Source organism: Oreochromis aureus, linkage group 13 (assembly GCF_013358895.1).
Source record: "Oreochromis aureus strain Israel breed Guangdong linkage group 13, ZZ_aureus, whole genome shotgun sequence".
In the NCBI taxonomy this organism is placed as follows: Eukaryota; Metazoa; Chordata; class Actinopteri; order Cichliformes; family Cichlidae; genus Oreochromis; species Oreochromis aureus.
Window position 1 is genome coordinate 10434430 of NC_052954.1, and position 8513 is coordinate 10442942.

The 8513-nt window shown below is 39.1% G+C and overlaps 1 protein-coding gene across 1 annotated transcript in view; it reads right to left on the minus strand.

Annotated features, from left to right (window-relative positions):
- Positions 1–8087, minus strand: part of cdh23 (cadherin-related 23) — a 189346-nt gene extending 181259 nt beyond the window's left edge. Inside the window, exon 1 of the mRNA XM_039621895.1 lies at positions 7874–8087. The gene's annotated coding sequence lies outside the window, so the exon portion shown is untranslated. The remainder of the gene's footprint in view (positions 1–7873) is intronic.
- Positions 8088–8513: the final 426 nt, after the last annotated feature.

Sequence of the window (8513 nt, forward strand, 5' to 3'; positions counted from 1 at the left end):
AAAAAAAAAAAAAACCTCAAACAAAAAGAAGGAAAGAGAAAACTCAGTGAAAAATCATTTCAACAATGCTTGTGTAGGTTTAATGGTTTGATTCACTGGTTTAATGCTTGTTTCATGGCTTTTGAAACACATTATATTATAAACTTAGCAAAAAGAAGCATAAATAACTGTATTCAAGATGGCAGGGCAACATGGCCGCTTCCACAAACCAACTGCGTTTTTTTAATGGATTAATTTTAAGTTTCTGAGAACGTATCAGTTTTTCGAAGATCTAATCACATGCTCCATAATGTGATCTTATCACACAAGCCAATTTGTCTGAAATACAACATATTCCCAACCCCTCTTGTTATGTTGTAGTGCAGCTTGAAACATTATTGAAAATGAAATGGTAATTAGATTCGTTAAGTTTTTAACTCAGCCTATTGTGTGAACATGTGCAGTTCAACATGCATACAGTATGTATCACTGCAATCACTTCACAGTAGGGGAGTGTGGGAAGGTGAAGGGTTGCAATCAAACTCTGTATAGCTCCACGGGAACACTAACCATGGCCACGTGTCTTACACACTCCAAACTTAAAACCAATTCTTTGATAGCAGACTTTGTATAAATGATGTACGAAAGCGAAACTGGAGAATATTTCTAAGCATGTTCATGAAATATGTGTCCACAAACAAAAAAAATTAGGAGCATTGTATAATCAAAGACACAGATTTAAACCATGTTTTTTTTTTTTTTAAATTATTAACCAAGTTTTGTTAAAAACTGGAAAAACTGAACTCAAAATGTGCCAATTAAACTGCAGAGGACTCGACTCAGCAGGAGGTGTTCCTCAAACCAACCTGGGTCCTTCTCCAGCACTGTCCCACTCCACTGGTAATACTGTCACCATCTATCAATCCTTCACCACCAGCTCCCCAGTTTCTGTCAGAGCTACTGTTCATCTCCTTCTTTCTCCCATTTCTGTTTTTTCTACCTGTTTTTTTCATGTTTTTCACTTTTTAGTCATCTCACTTTTCTGCTATTAGTGTTTTCTACGTTTTTCTGATTTACCACGCAACTCGATTCTGAAGTGGGGTAGTCCAAAAAATGTCTGAGGACCGCTGTGCTAAGCTTTGGAAGAAATCATATCTACTACTAAAATATAGATCTGCAACACAACAAATACATATTTTTAAGGGCCGTGCTCTTTTTATTTGTGGGTAAGTAAATCTCATCGAAACTACACTTCAAAAGGAGAACCTTGGGCTGTTCTTGAGACTCGCTTGTTGTGGTTAGAGGAGCTTATCTTTACCTGTAAATGTTGGATCACAAGTTTCTCACACTTACGCACACCACAATTTAAGTCCAATAGTCCACTTACTGTCTATTTAATATTTAAGGAAACCTTTTTATACATGTCCTGGTGGTAAAGTTTGGGATAGCGGTGATCCACGTCTGTGTAATGATTTACAACCCCAGAGTTTATCTGACAGCGATAAGGCACCATAAAGTTAAGAGTAATATCTGAACCCAGTGTGTTCTGTCCAAAGAGGCTTGCCTTCCCACATGGTATCTCCTGGCTTACACCACTCGATATTATTGATTACATGGCAATTGTGTCTGACTTGCTTTAATCTCAAAGGCACCGTTTTCAGGGGAGAGTGTTGGACCTCAGCAGGCAGCCAAATCTGGGTTATTACAGCAAATCAATGAGTGATTTCTGCCTGCCCTTGGTGCTCATAAAAAAGCCATCACTCATTAGCACAGTGATCACAGACAGATTAGCAGACATTTGGCTTTGTCAGGGAGGAGGGAGGGGCAGCACTGCTCTGATGAGCTGAGTAATGTCTTCCTTCCCGCCCTCCTGATCTCTTCATCTCCAATATGACATGACTTTCTGAAACGCTTAGTCAGCAAACCTCACTTACATGACAAGAGTGCAGTGTAAACAGGATGCCATTTGGATTGCAGGGCATGCAGTGCTTTCTGAGTAGAAATTGTAATCAAACTGGCACAGATCCCTGATTATAAGTGAACTGATTTTGTCAAAGCCTTGAGAAAATCAAGCCAATAGCCACTGAGATACTATATCCTGGAAAACAACACATGTCCAGCAAAATACCTAACAGCATTGGTAATTATCAAAATCACTTTTTATGCTTCAGTAATGGTTAAATCCACGAGTGTGAGCAAGCATTTAAATTAAAATTATATTTTCAATGCTTAGAATTTTCAAATTTACTGTTTTACAAAATAAAATGTAAGAAATTAAAAGGTGTTATTTTTTGATTAAGATGCTAAATTACAGTTGTGTACTTTCAGTCCAGAACAGAACAAACTAGCTTTAGTGGTTAAATGTTATGCTTGATTAATTTCAGACTTCTCAGACAGGTCCGGGTGTGCCGGCTCAAATTTGGGTACAAAAATGTGAATTCTGTTTATTATTCTCAAATTGAATAAAAATGTAGTTTTTTACTTTTAATCAGGTTTTTGACTGATTTTTAAAATATTTCTGTTTCATTGTTTTTATGACAGTGACCTAAGCCCAGTCTTCTAATAACAATGTGAGTTGTCATTCATATATATGCACACCAAACTCTACACAAGGCTTAAGGAACTGGAGAAAACATAACATAAGCAGCTGCCAGTTCTCAGATGAGCCGAAGCAGGTCCCTGCTGATTGGCTTGTTCAGAAAGCAGCTGGAGTGAAACCTCCCTTCAATAAAAGATCACTAACTCCCCACTAGAAGATATGGGGGACTGTAGATCACATGCCAAGACAACACTGTTCTTCCAATGGAGATGCCTGCATCGGCTTTGATCCTGTATGGGCTGACAGTAGTGCCTTGCAAAACACGGTAGGGGAGAGGGAGCAGCTTACACAGAACCTGAGGAGATGGTAATTATCCAGAACAGCACGGGAGCACTGAATGGCGCATCATTACAGCAGCCTGTAACAAAACGCTTGAAAAGGCGCAATTGATACACCCTGTCCCGTGTTGACCAACGCCACAACGTGTGAAAAGCAAGTTACCATCAGCGCTGGGTGCAACACATCCAAATGTATAATAAGGTATTGCTGTTCCTAAATTCAGTCATCGTATTACAGTTACTAATAAAACAATTATGGTGTTACTGGTGTGACCCAAGAGTCTGTCCTCAGCATGTTCAGTGTTACATGGGATAATAACAGTAACAACAGGGTTTCAGGGATGTTGGAGCAGGGGCAGGGAAAGAGTGCAAAAATAGTGTAGTGCTTAAAGAGACATCTGGTGAAACATTTCACAACTCAGTTAATTAACAAGATGATTCAATATAAGAAAACATTACCATCCCAGAGGGATTTTACATATCCCAAAAATTTGGAAAAGTCTAAAAAATGAAATGCCTAACCATGAAATGATTGCCAGAAATCCAAGTTTCTTACAAAATGGAGAGTTCATTGAACTATCTCACAAATTTGTAAAAATAAATAAATAAATAAATAAATTAAATGTTAATTTCCATATTTAACTATTAATTTGCATCTTATTTGCTGGCATTTTGTTATTGTTCAAAAATGTATTGTTTTTCAGGGGGGAAAAAAATCACACTGATGATGCACAAGTCTCCAAAACTCACAAAAAACTGCATGCATCAAAAATGATGCTCAAAGAATTAAGGGGTTAACAAATATGAGATAACAGCATTAAGGCCAAAAACCAATAAAAGCCCCTCAGAGGCAAAGTTCTCCAGTGAAAATCACTACATGGGCTCAGGGATCATTTTTTAAAATCCAGTGAACTGTTAGCAAAGACAGTGCATCACTCCAACTACAAATGTTAAAATTCTAATATGCAAAGAAAAGAAAAACATATAAACAAGATCCACAAAAGCTGCTACCTTCTGAGCTCATCTAAGATGGACTGGGATGAAGCTCTGGAAAATCCAGTGCTCTAACCAATCAAAATTCGAATACTTTGGGGAAATCACGGAGGCTGTGGGCTAAAGAGCAGAGGGACAAAAATCAACACCTGTAACAGAGTAGGCATGTGTTATTACAGTATGGTAAAGGAGCACATTTGTGGATATACAAGTCTTTTAAATGTTTAGGTGATTAAGTGCTTAAGCGCGGATGATAAATGATGATGATATATGTACGCTATGAAAGCCACGAACGGTTCTGAAGGAATGTCTTTAATATTAATTTGCCAGAAAAAGTGAGAACAGTTGACTAGATCCATATTCGACGCAATGAAAAACAAACACAAAATGATGCACAAAAAAAAGTATCATAATGGACTTTTGTGGGGAGAAAAAAAGATGAACATTACAGCTCGTTGTCTCATAAGATTTTCATTTAAAACACCACAGCAGAGTCAGACAGCTGTATCTCCTCCTGTCATCTCCTTTTTCCTAAGTGCACAGTGACAACGCAATCTTAATGCTCTTATTTTAGGCTTTTATGTGGTATAAGTATGTGGTGTGAACATAATGATATACTAGGTGACTTTTTCCTCTCATCCATCTACTGCTAAAAAGCCAAGATTGATATACTGTCACGTTCTTGTTGTTCTCAACTCCACTTTCATTTTACTCGGTCACAATGTTTTTTTATCTCCACTCCTGTCAGCCATACAGTAGATACCCTAAAACAGCTTTTTTAAAATCTTTCCCTTTATTTTATACCATAATCAGAGAAATAACCCACCATCTATTTCAATATACACTATATTTCCCTCAATTCAGGGCTAACCTGTGATTTTTCTTTCTTTCACGCTCAGATTCTGTGACGCTAAACAAATTTAACTCCTCCATAATCTGAACTGATTGCTTCCTTCCCAAATTTTCATGTCAGCCATAAAACGCCTGTATCGTCACCAGGCTCTTTCTCCACTTGGCCTTCATGCGCTGCGATGAGCTTGGTAACGCTGTCCCAGCAGAGGCCCGAGTGTATATCAGACAACATAAACACAGACAGCTGTGTCACAGGGCAGCCGATAGCCTGCAGAGACTCATTCATCTCCTTTTGTCTCTGTCTCTGTTAGGATACAGTCATGCTACTCTGCCTGCACTTAACTGTCTATTCTGTTTGAAAGATCAAAACACAACATTTAGCAGCTCATCTCCAACACAGATGACCTTTGCATCCCAACCATTCACCTCAACGAGTCCTGCCTCCCATCTTTCCTCGCCCTCCTGTCTCTCCTCCCCCTCCATCATCTTCCATTCTGTTCCACTCCGACTTCAGGGCAGTATTCCAGGCATAAATACCGACAACAAGGATTTGTCACAGAGCTGCCATTAAATTGCTGTTTTGTTTGTTTTACATGGCATGGTTTATTTCCAGGGGAGAACGCATTTCAATATGGTAAATGCTACTGGCTTAGATATGAATCCCCAGTGTTTTCACTACAATGAGTAAAAAGCTTCAGTCTTGTCCTTAGGGAAATTTCAATTTCTAAATTCCTTCATAATGGTTTCACACTTACACAATAAAGAATCAATACAGGGATTAGTAGCAATAGACCAGAACAGGATTATTGTGGATTGTTGGGTTTACAACCAACTCTTTTAGCCATCTCCTTCCCTAAGAGGACACTGTCACTGATCTGATCAAATATGTGCCTTTTGTACACCATTACAAAGAAAAGCCTGTGTTCACATCCATAAGGATGGCAGCACCTGTAAAACAACTGGCTGAGCAAAATCATCTCCTCTTCCCTCTCCTCTTCTCTAGCCTGTTTTCTTCAGTTCTGCCCGACTGCCTTGGCTGATTTAATGACCACACGTAGTTTGACCAGGAGAGAGGCTGGTGCAGAAATTGGAAAAGTGGGAAACATGCAATGGCTATAATCACAGGGAATGTGGTGTAGTTACTAAAGCTGAAAGTCAAAAGGCCGGAAACCTTTCATCTGTGAGCTTTGTGCTGAAAGCTGTCATATGGAGAGCGCTGTGTTTAATATACATGTGCACTGTACATAGATGATAATTTTAAAAATCTGTTAAACTCAATTCTGGCTTCTAGAAATCTATTAATTCAAAATAAACAAACATACAAATAACTAGTACCAACATTTCAGCCATCACTTTTTTGTCGCTCAAGAGCAGGTATACAGCCTGTTCAGATGCTTTTACACCTGATAATTAACAGCAGCCCTTTCCCAATGGTTCCACTCACAATTTCCACAGATTAGCTGAGCTGCAGCAATTATGCCAACACCACGGAACAAAATGACTTGCCTCATTTTAATATCTATCACTTTTCCACACTCTTCATTATCTTCCCACCTTTTCCTCTTACGCAAGTTTACCTTTCTTAAACTTTACAGTACTACAGCTTTTTCTTGTCTTTATCCTCTGCTCTGCTTCCTGCCTGAGACCTCATACAACAGTCCAGTACAGTCACCATATCTGCAATTCATTCCTCTATCCCTCATATTGGGTTTCATTTGAGGCTGCCAGTCAAGGCGTCTGTCAGATATGGACTCTCCGTTTCACTATTTTTTTCTCGTATTTTTGAACTTAAAGAATGACAGTGACTCAGAAAGGGCAACTGTCAGAGGCGTGCTTTCCCCACATAATGCATGAAACACTGAAATAGTTTCTCTCCAGTTTATCACACGCAGAATATAAAACATGAGATTCTTTGAACAGAAGGTCACATTCTAACAATCGTTTCAAAGGCTTATGAAACAAGCAAATGTGGTTTTTAAGGTATATTTTAACATTATAACCAAAGTCACAATAGCATAACAATAATATCTGCACTTATAGTATATACAAGTCCACAACAAACAAGGATGAAAGAAAACCCAGAATATGGGATTACCAAGGCCAAAATGATCTCGCAGTGGATTACAATAAAAGTAGTGACACTCTTTCAGTTCTCAGAGGAAAAAAATCTTGTTGACTGTTTAATTAATTAATCCCGATTAAAACTGCAGCTGCTGATTACAATGTTTAATCTGAATTATACTGTTTAAGGCAAAAAGATATTACCATATTAGCCTTGACTGCAAGTGATTCATTACTGCTATGGTGAGAAGCTTGCTCACATAAATAAATAAATACATGAAAACATATAAAGTGGATTTCTGCTCACTTTATCAGGTTTACAGTTTGAAAAGAACTTGATTGAGCTACTCTTTCCTCATTGTCACATATTTCACTTTGCTAGAGGCAAGCATATAAAGATTTCATTCAGTTTCATAACAACCACAAGTACACCGGCGCTACTATGCAAAGCTGCAGCATCACCTATTTATGAAGCAAATCCACACACACGCATTTATATATATATATAAAAGTTCTAAGTAAGCGTTGCGTCGCAGCGGTGTTCAGGTGACACATGAATAAGTAAGTGGGCACCGGGGCGCTTCCCAGCAGGCACTTCTAGAGTCGCCAGGGCTACCTGAGATAACACCGTACACCTGACACCTCTGCGCAAGAATGCACGCTACCTCACATGTACGGTCTCTTTAGTTACTCTGACAAAATAACATAACAAGAAGAATTTGATGATACAGCAGCAACAGTTGGACAGAGGCGTTACAGAAAACGACCCAACTTGAATGAAGTGCAGGTGCTGTTTTTTTAATGTCCAAAATTTCTGTAAAATCTTACCACATTAAAACATTAATTGCATCACCAGGCAACTAGTTCCAAAACTCTTCTTTGTGCGGAAATTGAAAACGCACTGCCTCACGAAATGCCGAAGTCAGAGACCTATTTGTGAGCATAAAAAGTCGCAAATTGCGGCACATGGTGATGGAAGTGTTAGAGCAGATCACGCAAAACATTATTATTTATGTGGAAACCTCTTCCCTGTTGCAGTCATCACTCCATTTCTGCTTTGTGTCCACAAACTCACAACTGTGTGATCATGCCAATTATCATATTGTCCTACCTTCCTCGTCCGTGTCCGTCGCTGGCTGGGCGCCTTTAGACTCGATTGCCTGTCCTGCTGTGATGCGTTACCAAGTATCTGCTCCCCTCTCCCTCTCTCCTTTCTCCCCTCTCTCTCTCTCTCTCTCTCTCTCCGTGTCTCTCCCGTTAGCTTTACTCTATCACCACCAACGCCCCGGTTATTGCAAATTTCAAATCTCAGTGTTCAAAATTGCCATTGCAAACCCACCAAGCGCAGCATAAATCTTCTCTTCTCCGAAGCTCCCATAATGTCCAGCGTTATACCCACTGCTCCATAGCCAGGGTAGCACTCCAACAGGCACCATAACTTTTAAATTTTTTTCTTTCACATTTCCCCCCCTGTTTTTTGCATAAGCCCTCGAGCACAAATCCTTTCCCATATGTCACCACATGATTTGCATATTATGCTTTTATTGGGGCATTAACTGATTGCAGCTTCTTTTGCAAAAGCAAGCATACAGGAATGGCCCGGCTGCTGCGTTTAGGTCAATGACAAACAGATATGTTGAAAATCATCTGCGCGCTTCACCAAAACAGAATAAATTTAGTGCGATTACACAGATCTTTTTATGAGCTTCTACATAAGCTCATGAGCTGATATATTGCACAGATTAAATTTG